At 41.8% G+C, this 17,500-nt stretch overlaps 1 pseudogene across 1 annotated transcript in view; it reads left to right on the top strand.

Annotated features, from left to right (window-relative positions):
- Positions 1-17,500, top strand: part of LOC311244820 (ATP-binding cassette sub-family C member 8-like) — a 134,678-nt pseudogene that overhangs the window by 33,871 nt on the left and 83,307 nt on the right. The window contains exons 5-8 of the transcript in view: positions 1,468-1,613; positions 12,514-12,628; positions 12,952-13,053; positions 16,767-16,839. The product of the transcript in view is annotated as an ATP-binding cassette sub-family C member 8-like (transcript). The remainder of the gene's footprint in view (positions 1-1,467; positions 1,614-12,513; positions 12,629-12,951; positions 13,054-16,766; positions 16,840-17,500) is intronic.

Here is a 17,500-nt window from a genome sequence, read left to right on the forward strand (position 1 = left end):
GTAGGAAGGCTGAGAGGGAGACAGAGTAGAGGAGACACAGGAGAGAAGGTTCTTTATTGAGACAGTAGGAAGGCTGAGAGGGAGACAGAGAGTAGGGAAGACACAGGAGAGAAGGTTCTTTATTGAGACAGTAGGAAGGCTGAGAGGGAGACAGAGTAGAGGAGACACAGGAGAGAAGGTTCTTTATTGAGACAGTAGGAAGGCTGAGACGGAGACATAGTAGAGGAGACACAGGAGAGAAGGTTCTTTATTGAGACTGTAGGAAGGCTGAGTGGGAGACAGAGTAGAGGAGACACAGGAGAGAAGGTTCTTTATTGAGACAGTAGGAAGGCTGAGAGGGAGACAGAGTAGAGGAGACACAGGGGAGAAGGTTCTTTATTGAGACAGTAGGAAGGCTGAGAGGGAGACAGAGTAGAGGAGACACAGGAGAGAAGGTTCTTTGTTGAGACAATAGGAAGGCAGAGAGGGAGACAGAGTAGAGGAGACACAGGGGAGAAGGTTCTTTATTAAGACAGTAGGAAGGCTGAGAGGGAGACAGAGTAGAGGAGACACAGGGGAGAAGGTTCTTTATTAAGACAGTAGGAAGGCTGAAAAGGGAGACAGAGTAGAGGAGACACAGGAGAGAAGGTTCTTTATTGAGACTGTAGGAAGGCTGAGTGGGAGACAGAGTAGAGGAGACACAGGAGAGAAGGTTCTTTATTGAGACAGTAGGAAGGCTGAGAGGGAGACAGAGTAGAGGAGACACAGGGGAGAAGGTTCTTTATTGAGACAGTAGGAAGGCTGAGAGGGAGACAGAGTAGAGGAGACACAGGAGAGAAGGTTCTTTGTTGAGACAATAGGAAGGCAGAGAGGGAGACAGAGTAGAGGAGACACAGGGGAGAAGGTTCTTTATTAAGACAGTAGGAAGGCTGAGAGGGAGACAGAGTAGAGGAGACACAGGGGAGAAGGTTCTTTATTAAGACAGTAGGAAGGCTGAAAAGGGAGACAGAGTAGAGGAGACACAGGAGAGAAGGTTCTTTATTGAGACAGTAGGAAGGCTGAGAGGGAGACAAAGAGTAGAGGAGACACAGGGGAGAAGGTTCTTTATGGAGACAGTTGGAAGGCAGAGAGGAGGGCATGGTAGGGGAGACACAGGAGAGAATGTTCTTTATTGAGACAGTAGGAAGGCTGAGTGGGAGACAGAGTAGAGGAGACACAGGGGAGAAGGTTCTTTGTTGAGACAGTAGGAAGGCCAAGAGGGAGACAAAGAGTAGAGGAGACACAGGAGAGAAGGTTCTGGTGGGAATCGCTCCTATAGGCCAGCAGAAGGGAAGCCTACTTGTGGTTCAGAGGTGGGGGGGGGGGGGGGGGGGGGGTGTCAACCACTACAACATCTGTGGGCACCACCGCACACGTATTTCTTAAAACCAAAGCTCCGTAGAGACACCGCCTTTGATTGTTCCTCCCCCTCCGTCTCTCATCCCGTAGACGTTTGTGGTTCACGTCCACATCTCCGACGACGCCGACCTGTCCCCCGCCGTGGCCTTCGCCTCCTTGTCGCTCTTTCACATCCTGGTCACCCCCCTCTTCCTGCTCTCCAGCGTGGTACGCTCCACCGTCAAGGCTCTGGTCAGGTGAGAGATCACTACTACTGATCCCTTGTAGAGATGGGATCTATACAGGGGTGTAAAGTACTTGAGTAATTGTACTTCGTTACAATACTTAAGTACTGTTTTGGGGGATTTGTACTTTACTCGAGTATTATTAGGTTTGTATACTTGTACTTTTACCCAATTACATTTCAGAGAAAGAAAACATACTTTTTACTCCTTACATTTAAAATGCAGACCTACAAAGTACAAAGTACAAATCTAGCAGGTCCAACTATTTTAATTAGTATATTTGTTTCTCTGGCCGAACTAACGTTAACGTTATTAATCCTACGACCGCACTTTATTTAAAAACAGCCAATCAAATCCCCATCAATGGAAAATTAACCCACCCATACCTATGCTGATTGGTCCTTGAGCAAGACTAGAAAGCGGTGATCTTTGATGAAATACCTGCTATTAGAAGAATAGAGAGTCAGAAAAAAGGTTTTTACTTTTACTTTTTAGTACTTAAGTACATTTAAAAGTTGAAACTTTTTTACTTTTACTCAAGTGTGTTTTTAGCCAGATACTCTGACTTTTACTCGAGTAAGATTTTGAGACGATACCCAAACTTTCACTTAAGTATAATTTCTGGGTACCTTTTACACCCCTGGATCTATATATATCAATTCAAGGTGTTGATCACAAGGGACCACCCTGTCCATTTCAGCAATACAACTTCCTAGAGGCACTCTTACCTCGCCGGGAGTCAATCGTGATTGGGAGTAAATCATGAACCTTAATTGATTCGTTTGATTTGTGTGTGGGTGGGTGAAGGTTGAGAGAGAAGGTTTTGGTGAAGTGGAGCTGAGACGTGTGTCACTACCTGTGTGCCTGTAGAGCTGTGTTGAAAGCCTATTACGAGAGTAATTAGGCCCCAAAGTCATATTGACGGAGAGACTCTTACTGGATCAATCTTGATATAAGACAGACTTCCTGTCTCTGGTGACCTGGTCACTAATAAAACGCCTCTCAATGTGTCTCGGTTGCCCATTGGTGTCGTCGTTGATCATTCGTTTAGCACCCAGCCAGGTCTAATTAAATTGTGCCTTGACTCCCAGTCCGGTAACTCGTTTTGCATCCTGACAAGGATGAGACTGAGGACAGTGTAATTGGCTTTGTATCATTATTGCAATTACATGCACATTCACAGTTCCTGAGATAATTATGCAGAGCCATTACGGTACAAAATGTCCTCTATATTCTATATTTAACAACCCCGCTGGCTTAACTGACACAGGTCAAAGCCAGCTATATAATTACCATGTCCAAGTCGTGGGCAGAGCAGCCATTACTGCTACTTGACAACCCAACAAAGGGTATAAAACCTCCCTCTCTGTTCTTATCAGACATTCAGCAGGAAGGTGGGGGCGGGGGGGGGGGGGGGGTACAATCGCTGAGAGGTGGTGAGACTTAACCCTTTCACTACCACACTACCAAATGGTTAACCGTCTGTAGTGTGGTAGTGAAAGGTTAACCTTCTGTAGTGTGGTAGTGAAAGGTTAACTTTCTGTAGTGTGGTAGTGAAAGGTTAACCGTCTGTAGTGTGGTAGTGAAAGGGTTAACCTTCTGTAGTGTGGTAGTGAAAATGTTAACCTGCTGTAGTGTGGTAGTGAAAGGTTAACCGTCTGTAGTGTGGTAGTGAAAGGTTAACCTTCTGTAGTGTGGTAGTGAAAGGTTAACCTTCTGTAGTGTGGTAGTGAAACGGTTAACCTTCTGTAGTGTGGTAGTGAAAGGTTAACCTTCTGTAGTGTGGTAGTGAAAGGTTAACCTTCTGTAGTGTGGTAGTGAAAGGGTTAACCTTCTGTAGTGTGGTAGTGAAAGGTTAACCTTCTGTAGTGTGGTAGTGAAAGGTTAACCTTCTGTAGTGTGGTAGTGAAAGGGTTAACCTTCTGTAGTGTGGTAGTGAAAGGGTTAACCTTCTGTAGTGTGGTAGTGAAAGGGTTAACCTTCTGTAGTGTGGTAGTGAAAGGGTTAACCTTCTGTAGTGTGGTAGTGAAAGGTTAACCTTCTGTAGTGTAGTAGTGAAAGGGTTAACGCTAATGCGTTTGATACTATAGTTACTTGTAAACTTTAAATCATAAAAACCTCATAATGGGAGGGAAGCTTATGAGCGGGTAGTCTGTTTATATCTGGTTTATACGAGCTTACTTTATAATGATGGCCGTCCTGTCTCCCTCCATACTGATCTGAATTGCTTTGGGTTCTGATGGCTACTGGCACCATGCTGTGTACACAGTGTTGAAGAAGAGTCAGGTGCACACTGGACGAGCGCTACGTTCACCACGGTAATATAGATGGACCCCCTGACATCTGGGTGCGCATTCAGACAGGGTACGCAATCAGCTAGCCTTAGCTGTTGGCCAGTGTGCACTTCCTTTCATTTTGTGCCAAGCTTGTAGCTTGCAGCCGGGTAGCTTTCTACTGGTTGTTCTGGTTCTACTGGTTGTTCTACTGTTCCAATGTACAGTTTTGCTTGTACAGTTGTACAGTGTCCCCCACCCACCCCTCCTACCCCCCCCCCCCACCCACCCAACCACCTCCAATGTACAGTCCCCCCCCCCCCCCCCCCACCTACCCAACCACCTCCAATGTACAGTCCCCCCCACCTACCCAACCTCCTCCAATGTACAGTTTCTACGTCAAATGTATATACTCTTTTTTCTGGACTCTTTTCGTATCACAAACAGTACTGTATTTGCAAATCTGGTATGTCATAAATGTATAGATGCAGCAGTACTGTCTATCTGTATGTCATGTGTGTCATATATGTTACGATGAATTGAAAATGGGGGACCCTGGTGATGTAAACAAGACGAAAGTCTTTCTCTGGTCTGCATCCCCTTAACAATTGTATGTATTGAGCTGTACTGTACTGTACCCATTCTGCAATCTGTTAATAAAGTTTTCAATCAATTAATCAATCAATCAATCAATGAAATAACCACATCAGCCTTGGCGTTTGCCAGCTAGTGTTTCAGTCACTAAGTTGGGTTTTGAGAAATCGTAACATGATTTTTTTTCTTGTTGTATCCTTTATTTAACCACGGTAATCACATTGATATTTCCACCTCTTTTTAGTAGAGCACAGAGATAGTGAGAGCACACACACATACAATAAAAATGAGAAAATGTCTTCACATTTCAACGAAAACAGACCATATTAAAAACACGATCACTCCATGGCAAGAAGGCGTCCAATTTGTACTTTAAAAAATTATCAATTCCAACGAATCAAATCAAAAGGCCACAAGAGACGACATAAAACGCATGTGTACATGTCATACAGCCTTCATGCATTGGTGTGAATGATTTATGACGCCCTGTAGCGCAACATAATGTGCTCCAATGAGCACCCATTGTAATTACTAGTACGGCGAGCCAGCAAACACAGTACCTAGCCTACCAGTTACTCCTGGCTAATCTTTTTTATTTATTTATTTATTTTATTAAAAAGGGGTGCAGATACAGTGGATGCATTTCATGAAATAATAATTTCTTAATTTCATAGAAATGTCACAAGAATTGCTTACATTAAATCATATTGCTACACTCCAATAAGTAGCCCACCCATCATCACCCCTGCCCCCCAACTCCACGCCATCCTGAACATCCCCCAGGCTCACATGAATAACAAAAGAAAAAAAATTAAAGGGGAACTATCTTATAAATGTCCTTTTTCAGTGTTTAGCATTGTTTCCTAGCTATGTGGACTTATATTAATAGGATCTATGTCTCTAATTCTCATATTGGCGCATTCTTCCAATTCTCCTCTCACAATATTCACCCTGAACTGAGTCATCTGAAAATGTGCATATCTGTGATGTCAGAGATTTCTCAGCTGCATAATAATGTGGCAGTTGATGTGGCAGTTGGCACCAGGCCACACAGTGGTTGGAGCCCAGCCTCAAAACGGCTTAAGATCTTGAGGTAGAAAAATGCTGTTTTTGAGTACTTGATTAGAAATACAAAACAATGAATAATAAAAAAAAAAAAACCTTACAGAGGTGTTCCATAGACTCACAGGAATTGTGTAAAAGTACCCAAATAGTGAAAGAAATAGTAAAATAGTTCCCCTTTAATAAAATTGAGGATCGGTAGAACTATACCCAACAGCAGACCACCCAAACACCAACCACCGCCCCACATGGGCAGCGGACAGCCGTGCACGTGTTTCCGGTGTGCGAACGGCGACGGCAGAACGAGCCACATCGCCGCAAAAAAACTGAAATCATATCAAACCCCTGCAACCCCATGGCGGCCTCCCTTCATCCTCCACTAAGAAATATCTTGTATATTTATTCCCACTCTTCAGCCTCCCTAAGTGCACTCCATCTACTGTATCCATAAACACCTCTAGACTGTCATTACCCTGCACCAATAGCCCCTCTATTATGCTGTGATGCCTTACCTGCCGTTGATATCCTGGGTAATCTTTCCATACACAACAATAACCACTGAAACATGAATGAATGAATGATTTTATTTCGTATTTTTATTTTTACAAAGCATAGTTAGTAGAACTTCCAAAAAGATGAACAAATTAAATGACCGAAAAGGTGTAGGCTGAAGCCGAGGCTTATAATTGCCTACCCTTTTTACATTTACACTATTTACCAAAAAAAAAGAAAAATACAAAAAAGATACATAATTCTGTATATCATTTAGCAAAGGTTATAAACATTTCATAGTTTTATGTACAAAACGTATACACATTTATTTATGTTTTCTTTTTTTTAAATACTTTTTATTTTTTTTTATATATATATACGTATGTTTTCTTTCACAGTCACAGTGACCATAATAGATACATATCCTCATTACAAACGTTTAGATCTTATTTTATATATCGTCAATATATATCGTTTATACCATCATATATCGGAGTTCTACAGATCAGTTCTCTCTTCACTTGAATCGCTTCAGAGCTGCTCTTGAGCGACAAGCGTTTAGCGGTACAGCGGTACGAGGCCTGAAGCCACCGCATGGCCGCGACCAGATGGCGAGGGCTGCGGTGCCTCCACGCTCATTAGGCAGATCAACCGTACCCTGTAAAAAAAAGTATGTTTTTTCACAGGAAATTCACTGTATTATTTTACAGATTACTTTTTTTCCCTCTACTTTAACCCTTTTACTGCCACACTACCCGGTTACCCCGTCGGTAGTGTGATAGTAAAGGGTTAACCTTCTGTAGTGTGGCAGTGAAAGGGTTAACCTGCTGTTGTGTGGCGGTGAAAGGGTTAACATTCGGTGTGTTGTCGCAGTGAAAGGGGTTAACCGTTTGGTAGTGCGGCAGTGAAAGGGTGAAGTGCAAATGCCATAAAAATACAGTGAATTCACTTTTATCAAAATATCAAAACCATTAAATAAAGGTTGTAATCTGTAAATGTATTTGATCTGACTGTAATTTGACAGTAAGTATTTGGAAACCATTGATGCCAGACTATCACACTACCGACAAAAAGATTTTACTGAAGTAACTAGTGAAGAGGTTATGAAAAAGCTCAGTACGCTGCAGCCAACAAAAGCCACAGGCCATGACAATATTCCCACCAGATGTCTCAGAGACTCTGCTTCCATCATAGCTCCCATTGTAGCCCATATCACCAACCTCTCCATCAACCAGGGTCACATCCCGCAAGAACTCAAGCTTGCTAGGGTAACCCCTCTATTTAAAAAAGGAAGCAAACTGGATCCAGGTAACTACCGCCCCGTTTCTATCCTTTGTTCCATATCAAAGGTAATTGAGAGGCTGGTATATGAGCAGATAGACAACTACCTGACTGAACATAGACTGCTGTACCAGTTCCAATCAGGTTTCAGAAAATCACGCTCCACTGACACCTGTTTACTGTACCTGACCGATTATATAAAACGTGAGATGGACAAGGGGAACTACTGCGGGATGGTCATGTTGGACCTGCAAAAGGCGTTTGACACGGTCAACCACTCCATCCTACTAGAAAAATGTAGAGCGATAGGCTTTGATAGCAAGTCAGCCAAATGGGTCAAGTCCTACCTGGAGGGAAGAGAACAGGTGGTAGACATCAATGGCACCTTGTCCTCGTCCCTTCCAGTGACATGTGGCGTCCCCCAGGGAAGCATTTTTGGGCCTCAACTGTTTTTAATATATGTCAATGATATGAAATCGGCATGCGATTGCAACCTGTTCCTGTTTGCTGACGACTCGGCACTCTGACAGGGATAAGTCTAAAGTGGAAAGTGTAGTGGGCAGTGAAATGAAAAAGATCTTCTCTTGGCTCAGTGACGATAAATTGTCTCTACATCTGGGAAAAACAGAGGCCATACTCTTTGAGTACAGTAGGTGAAAACATTATTGAGGATAAAGAGGAGGTCACCTACCTGGGCTTTATTTTAAATAACAAACTTTCTAACGAAAAAATGGCACAAAAAGTGATTACTAAGGTCAATAAAAAAAACAAATTTTTATTTAGAATTTCCTCGTTCATAAATAGGAACACTCTGAGGACCCTAGCTCGAGCCCTCATCCAATGTCACTTTGACTATGCTGCTTGCACTTCATGGTACAGCAACATATCCAAACAAATGAAGACAAAGCTCCAGACCTCCCAAAACAAACTATAGTGAGACTCCTGCACAACCTTCACTTTAGGACTCACCTAACGCCAGCCCACTTTAGCAGGCTGGGATGGCTTAGGGTTGAAGAAAGGGTACACCAGCTTAAAATGCTACTGGTTTTTAAAGTACTGAAAGAAACGGTCCCCAAGTACCTAGTAAATTATTTTAATAAAGTAGGAGATGTCCACAAACACGCCACAAGAGGAAGCCCCACGGACCTGGTCCCGCCGAGAGTCAGGACATGCATGGGGAAAGATGCAATTTTTTACTCTGCGACTGTAATGTGGAATGCCCTGCCAACATTCATAAAACTCCTGAACTCCCCTCTCGGATTTAAAACCGCCCTAAAAACATGTCTCAGCAGCAACTCAAATTGGTCTTAATATGGTTTTTATCTCTTTTATCATAACTTGGCTTTTATCTCTTTTTATCATGAGTTGCTTTTAAGGGTTTGCGGATTTTCTTTTAACATTAGTTGACTGTATGAGTTTTCAGGTTAGGTGTTATTGTACTTTTTGTTAGGGTGTCCTGTCTCGTGTACATGTCCATTCGTGTTTTTGTGCCTTTTATGTTCCACCATGTATGGACCACAATGGAAACAAGCCTTGGCTTTATTGTGTTTTATCCATTTTTTTTACCAGCGTGTTGACACTGTTATTGTTTGTTATTCAAATGTTTGTCCTACGATTGTGTCAAAATAAAGTATTCAATCAATCAAAAAAGACATTTACCGTTTTCTTGCAGCTTTTTTTCTTAAAGTGTACGCTGTAAAAAAATAAAACTGTAAACAAAACGGTAAATGTCTGGCAACAACAGTTGCCAAATACTTACTGTCAAATTACAGTAAAATCAATTACATTTACAACCTTTATTTAATGGTTAATATTTTGATAAAAGGTAATTTACTGTATTTGTATGGCATTTACAGTAGAAAAACAAAAGTAATCTGTAAAATAATAGACCTGTTTTCTGTATACATCAGACTCAGTGTGCGCGTGTAACAGGTCCAACACTGAACCTGCCACTATTTCGACCATGCCTTGAGTGGGAGTCGAACCCCGGGCGTCCGCACGGGGGGAAGCAACACAAACCGCTGCGCCAAGAGAGGAACTCCTCTCCAAGCGCTCGGTTTATATGCCTCTGGGGAGTGAGTTTCACTTCAATGTACCGCTACCGAGCCAGCCACATCTCTGGTCACACTATCGCGGTACATATCCGTTACACGCGCACAAAACAGCAGCAGAAAGGAACGTAATCCTGATCAGAACAACGGGGCAGACTACAATATTATTTGCATTTGTTAGCCATGCTAGCGATCTAAATAATCAATCCATGCCAAAGCTAGATATATAGAAGGTGAAAGACTCACACTCACAGCCATCCATGCTGATTTGGCAAAATTACATCCAGATGTTTTCGTTTGAAACAACTTTTAGTCAAGGGAGTGCCATGGTTTCTCCATAGAGCCCCGTCGTATTATTTTAGAGCAGCAGCTCGCGCAGGTCCAAGGCAACTTAGTCACGTGACTCAGTTGTTGTTGCTGATTGGCTCGAACACGGTATGTTTGTATACAGAAAACTGGTCTATACAGTGAATTTCCTGTGGAGAAAAAAAACATTTCTTTTTTACAGTGTACGCTGGCTGCTGAGCTGAAAGATATACTGTACAGCTCATCCTCAAGCTCACTGAGCTGCTCCACTAAATACATGTTCCCAACAGAAACCCTCCGGCTGTATGAACAATGCATCAGTGTGTTGTCACTACAGTACAGTAGTAGTATCTTTACAACAGAAGACCTCCGGCTAAATTAACAAGGCATCATTTACATTTACATTTAGTCATTTAGCTGACGCCTTTATCCAAAGCCACTTACAAGTTCTGTAGTCAGGCACGTGCACACATAGAGCCCAAAGGGTGCTCGAGCACCCTCCCTTTTGTGCCTCATAAAAAAGTGCCCTTTTTATGCCAATTATTATTAAAGAAAAATGTAAGTCAGTGATAAAAGTGTCTTTCAGGGATAAGTGAGCTCCTGCACCGATTATTATAGTTCAATATTCAATATTTGATCACCAAACCCCCCCAAAAAGCATGCGCACAGGCCCAGTGACTGTAAACTAAAAAGGTGCAGATGAGGGTCTGTATGTCCTATGTCCTATAGTTTTAAAAAACTCACATCCCCCCTGATGGACCCTCTACAATTCGCCTATCGCACAAACCGGTCTACTGATGATGCAGTCAACCTGGCACTGCACTACACCCTCCAGCATCTGGAGACCAAAAACAGTTACGCCCGGATACTCTTTATTGACTTCAGCAGTGCCTTCAACACCATCGACCCCCTCATACTGTTCCAAACCCTGACCAACATGAACATTGCCCCCTCCCTCTGTTTCTGGTTGCTGGACACACTGAAGGGCCGCAAACAGGTAGTCCGCTACAACAACCTCACCTCTCTCCCTCTGACCACCAACATTGGGGTACCACAGGGGTGTGTTCTCTCCCGTGGATTTTTTCCCTCTACACTAACAACCTCCGTTCAGCATCCCCCTCAGTCAAAACGCTTAAATACGCGGACAACACCACCATCCTAGGGCTGATCTCCAACAACAAGGAGGATGACTACCGGCTGGAGGTGGAGCGGACACTCACATGGTGCAAAGAACACAACCTGATACTCAATGAAAGCAAGACCGTGGAACTCATTATTGACTTTCGCAAAATCACACCCACCAAAACACCCATGCTCATCAATAACCAACCCATTTCAGCCACAGACACATTTAAATACTTAGGAACACACATCAGCAACAAACTCAACTGGGATCATCACACCACTCATTTACTTAAAACAGCCAACCAAAGATTATTTCACTTAAGACAACTCAGGAAGTACAAGGTTAGGAAGACGTTAATGATTCAATTTTACACAGCCATCATACAAAACATCATTTCACTCTCCATCACTGTTTGGTACGGCAACACACCCAAACACACACTACACAGACTAGACAGGATCATCATAAGGGCATCCAAAATCATCAACTGCACACTCCCCACCCTGGACTCCATACACAAACATCACACCATCACACGCGCACACAAAATCATCAATGACCCCCTGCACCCAGCTCATCACCTCTTCCAACTCCTCCCCTCTGGTAGAAGGTTTAGGTCACTAGGTAGTCGCACGGTTAGGTTCAACAACAGTTTCTTCCCCAAGGCCATACAATTACTCAACTCCAACTCATCCTAATTTCACCCCCTGCTGTTATGTTATGTATGTTATGTTATGTTATGTTATGTTATGTTATGTTATGTTGATGTTGATGTTATGTTGTGTTCCATGTGGTGTATTGTCGCAGCTACCACCTGCACCGTGCTCAAATTCCACCGGCCTGGCCGTGTGGCAATAAAAGAAACTTGAACTTGAACTATTGGTTATAATATAAGTTACTCTCAATACATAATAGGCAATACAAAAAAAAAAACTATACAATTAGTGTTCTATAGTTCACAACATGATTTTATTTGTTATAAATATGATCAATGAAACAAACAGAAGAAAGTTTGGGTTTGTTCCAGAGGCCATTCGACTGGTGAATGGCCACAGTATACAAGGAATGGTCGGTTTACTAACATGCACCCTTTGACCCCTTGATTTAAAATGTTTTGATGAAAGTGCACTTTTTTTGTACTGAGTGACCAAATCAATTTATTTATTGGACTTGACAGATCAACAATGTAGGGATCCCGTTCTGGCAGTGTCATGTCTCTTGTGCTTTGCAGTATCATGTATGTCTCTTGTCCCTGTTTTGTCTTGAATGTGTAGAAATTAGGGATGTTCGATATTGGCTTTTTTTTTTACCGATATCCGATATACCGATATTGTCCAACTCTTAATTTCCGATACCGATATCAACCGATACCGATATATGTGGGGTTTCCCCCCCCAAAACAACGGAATAATTTCAGGTAATTAACATTACATATCTCTCTCTTGTCGTGGAATTAACACAACATTATGCATACTTTTGACAATAAATAAAATAAGAATTTGTTCTAACTTGCCTGCATGGGTAAATAAAGGTTAAATAAATGCAAAAAAAATTAAATAAAAAGATTTGAAAACCGATACCGATCATTTCCGATATTACATTTTAATGCCAATATCGGCCAATAATATCGGACATCCCTATAGTAGAAATGCAGCTGTATCATGTTCTAAATTGCCCCTTGCGGGACTAATAACGTTTTTTTTTATTGAATGTAATTCTCTGTGCAGTGCTCAGAAGCTCAGCGAGTTCTTCTCCTTCGATGAGATCGGAGACGAGCAGGAGTCTCACGCCACCACCCCTGCTGGCTCCAGCAACCGCAACCAGAACAAGTACCAGGCCGTGGTGGGCGCACGCACGCACGCACACGCGCACACACACGCACACGTGCACACACACACACACACACACACACACACACACACACACGCGCACGCACGCGCAAATACACACACGCACACGTGCACACACGTAGCTTCACCTGCTGTCAGCGGCTGAACCACCATGACACACGTCACTGAAACATCCACCGCAACCTCCACTCCCACCTCTCCTCTCTGGGACTCCTCTACCTCTCCTCTACCCCCCCCCCCTCTACCTCTCCCTCTCTCTTTGGGATCAACCTGTCCTCTAAGTGTTACCCTCACCCCCCCTCCTCCTCCTCCCAGCCCCTGAAGGTGGTGAACAGGAAGAGGAAAGGCTACGGTGCAGCCAGGGACCACCAGGGGGACGACCGACCCCACGACATGGACCAGGACATCTGCCTCAAGGTGGGTTCGATGGATGGGCAGAGGGAGGACAGAAGTATGAATGTATGGTGGTGCCTTTTCGAGGCAGGTTGTCACCTGCCATTTTGTTTTTATAAAAAATAAAAAGTGTCACCAGTGAAAAACACCTGCAGCACAAATAATTTAAATTGAATTTGACAATAAAAGAGAAAGAAAAAGACAAGACAACTTAACTTTCCAAACAAAAAAAATAACACACAAGAAGCCCCACGGCTATCAGTACTAACACTATTCATTATTTAAGCAAGGCGGTGCAGCTCTCTGCCTGAGGAGCTTCTGCCCCAGGCGTTATCCTGGAAGCTCCTTCTACAGAGGCAGACCAACATCACAAACAATCAATCAACATTCAATAAACAAATACAGATACTAAATAATACTGTACAAAATAGATACAGTACTACTCCACACTGACCTATAATTACCAACACTAGTGTTCAGGGCACTTTAAAAAAGTCTATTCCCTTTTTACCATTACCCCCCCCCCCCCTCTGTACTCTACCACACTTGGTACATTCCGGATCTCCCCTCTAGAGAAAAGGTTTTGGCCTCTCCCAGTTCTGGTTGGGCAGCCAGAGATTCTGCAGAGAACACAGAGGGCGGGATCCACAAAGAATGGATTGCACGGTGCTAATTGCACCCTTACTTAACAATTGTGTGCGCGGTGATTGATTGATTGAAAATCTTATTAACAGATTGCAGAATGGGTACAATACAGTACGGCTCAATACACACAATTGTTAAGGGGATGCAGACCAGAGAAAGACTTTGGTCTTGTTTACATCAGGGTCCCCCATTTTCAAGAGAGACAGGGACACAACAGGGTATTTGTTAACAATTAATTAAAATAAACACAACATTTTCACTCACAACATGTGTTTATCTTGTAGGTATCTGTACATTAAACAGCATACATATAAAATACAAACAATGACAAAGGCCTAAGCTAAAGGTTTGGCTAGCATGACCACATGTGGAGACCAGGGCCCCGTTCCCCGTACCTGGATAACTGAGTTAGCCGGATAATTTTCGGTCAAGCCTGACTTAAGCCGGACCTTCCCATTCCCCGAAGCTCGATTGTCTAAATCACCATGACAACAGATCAAAAAGTTTGAGCCTGGTCGAGAGCAGGGTTAACTTCAGTTAGCCGGATGAACCATGGCCACGCCCCCGCAAAGAAATGACAGCTCGCTTCCTGAAATGATTCTCACAGTCTAGATCCCATTATACCATTCTGAATTATGTTTCTGTGCTTCGTTTTCCTAGAGGGGGCTTTTGAAATGTATAATAATAGAACTAAATGCTGATAATAAATCATATTGAGCCTATAGATTTACTTTGTCCTAAATAAAATAATGCACGTCATATACGGCGCTCGGAGTCGCGATACACGCTGCATGTGGTTATTTTAATAACGGCGCATTGCAAATGTGAATCCCGCGGGGATATTTTTAATGAATGAAACCTATCGGCCGTTTGGCTCTGATTAGTTTCATATATTCTCCGCTATAGATTTGCTTAACGGAGCGCCCGGATTGTGTTTCATTCAAGCATAAAATTGAAGTGTCTCTGCGTGGATTGTGGTTTTTGTGTGATATTGTAACTGGGATTAAAATGTCTGATGAGATGCGCTGTTTGACGGATTTGAGAAATTGAATGAGCCGTTGACGTCACATTAATGCGTTTGAGAATAAAGAGATAAAACTTCATTTTTTGGTAAGAAAAATATTCTAAACACGGGTCTCTCGTTCATTAATGGATAGACAATGAATCTATCCCGTCTGGCATAGTGGCACAGCGGTAGTGCTCAATCCTGGCAACCGGGCGACCAGTGTTCGAAACCCCGCGTTTCCAATATAATTTTTTGGAATATAATATTAATGATTATACGCAAAAGTAGCCTAGTTTTAAGTTAAAATATTATAAATCTACATGCATTGAGGATGTCATTCTTTATATAGCTCTCAACGTGCACCAAATTGAATTATTCCTACATTGCAAAAAGAAGGGAAAGACTAGGATTCGAACCCGGGCCGTCTGCGTGAAAGTCAAAAGCAGAAACCGTTACACCACAGTGGAGATAAGTAAAACATCCACCATACATCAATCAATGGGTAAGAGAGCCGTATCCTTATTCTGTATAACAGTTTAACTAATTATTTTCGCTAGCAAGATCTCATTTGATTATACAATCCATAAACCTACTGCCAGCAGGCAAGTTTAAAGAAATATAATCTGATTGATTGAGGTAATGAGGGACTTAAAATTAGCCTATAGATAACGCATTTAACTTGTCGGCGAGGCTAATTGAGCCGTACTGCAATCTGTTAATAAAGTTTTAAATCAATTAATCAATCAATGCCGTTAGAAGATCAGGATCTCTGCTATCGATACGTGCTGGCTTTTCAACTGAAGCGGCCGCGCGCACTTATCCTGGGTCTCAAGTCTGGTTCGAGTTAACGAGACTGAATCCACCTTCGAGGAACAGGAAAATCCCGGCTTCAAACATCGGGTTAACTGAATCTGGATAATGGGACTCTTGATCGACTTAGTTGAACCAGGTACGGGGAATAGGGCCCAGGGCTAAATCAATTAGACACTGTTAGGGATATAATAATAATAATAATAATAATAATAATAATAATAATAATAATAATAATAATAATAATAATAATAATAATAATAATAATAATAATAATAATAATAATAATAATAATAATAATAATAATAATAATAATAATACTAATACTAATACTAATAATAATAATAATAATAATAATAATAATAATAATAATAATAATAAATAATAATAATAATTCATTTTATTTATATAGCGTTTCTCAATGACCCGAAGTCGCTGAATAATTGCAATTCAGATGTTAATCCATTAACCAGACACAACCATCTACAGTTCAGATATTAATCCATTAACCAGACACACCTATCTACAATTCAGATATTAATCCATTAACCAGACACACCTATCTACAATTCAGATATTAATCCATTAACCAGACACACCTATCTACAATTCAGATATTAATCCATTAACCAGACACACATATATCTACAATTCAGATATTAATCCATTAACCAGACACAACTATCCACAACTCTGATGTTAATCCATTAACCAGACACACCTATATCTACAATTCAGATATTAATCCATTAACCAGACACAACTATCCACAACTCTGATGTTAATCCATTAACCAGACACACCTATATCTACAATTCAGATGTTAATCCATTAACCAGACACAACTATCCACAACTCTGATGTGAATCCATTAACCAGACAACTATCTACAATTCAGATGTGAATCCATTAACCAGACACACCTACAATTCTATGCCGGCAGGATGTCATTATAAATAGAAGAGTGGTGTGTTTATGGCCAATGTGCATCCTACTTACAGGGCATGGTATACAGCCCCATGGCAGATGGAAGGATGGATATATTTATGGATGGATAGATAAATGGATGGATGGATAGATTTATGGATGGATGGATGGATAGATGCATGGATGGATGAACAGGTTGGTTGGTGGTTGTATGGATGGATGAACAGGTTGGTTGGTGGTTGGATGGATTTAATTATTTCACATTATCAATCTCTATCTCCTAACTCAGTTGGTCAGTAAACAGACGTGTGTTGGCTTGACGCTCAGGTCACTGATTGTGTTTCACCAGATAAGCAGTGGCTATTTCACGTGGACAGATGGACCTCCAACACTATCTAATGTGGACATCAACATTCCTTTTGGTGAGCATCCGTCAATGTGACTTTATATATATATCCTTTTTATATTTACATGTATTAATATCTCTCTCCCTCCTCACATCCTCTCCATCTATTTGTTTTTCAAAGTCTTTATTTGTCACGACTAGGGATGTTCGATATTGGCTTTTTTACCGATACCGATATACCGATATGGTCCAACTCTTAATTTCCGATACCGATATCAACCGATACCGATATATGCAGGGTCCCCCCCCCCCCCCCCCATTATGCATACTTTTGACAATAAATAAAATCAGAATTTGTTCTTACTTGCTTGCCTGGGTAAATAAAGGTTAAATAACAATAACATCACAATACAATAACATTAACAATAACAATAATAGTAACAATAACAACAGCGACGACAACAATAATAACAGTACAAGAGACAGGCAAACAAGAAAGTAAAATAATAAAAAAATAAAATAAAAAGTGGCTCTTATGTGTGTGCATTATCTATGTGTGCTATATATGTGTGTGTTCTACCTACCCATGTGTGCGTGTGCATTACCTATGTGCGTGTTTTATGTGTGAATGTTTGATATGCCTGTGTAATTTACTCTTGCATGTTGCATGTGTGTGAGTGATGTGTGTTCTATGTGTGTGCATGCGTATATGTGTGGTGTGAGCGTGTGTATGTGTG

Source organism: Notolepis coatsorum (assembly GCF_963971535.1).
Source record: "Notolepis coatsorum genome assembly, chromosome: 18".
In the NCBI taxonomy this organism is placed as follows: domain Eukaryota; kingdom Metazoa; phylum Chordata; class Actinopteri; order Aulopiformes; family Paralepididae; genus Notolepis; species Notolepis coatsorum.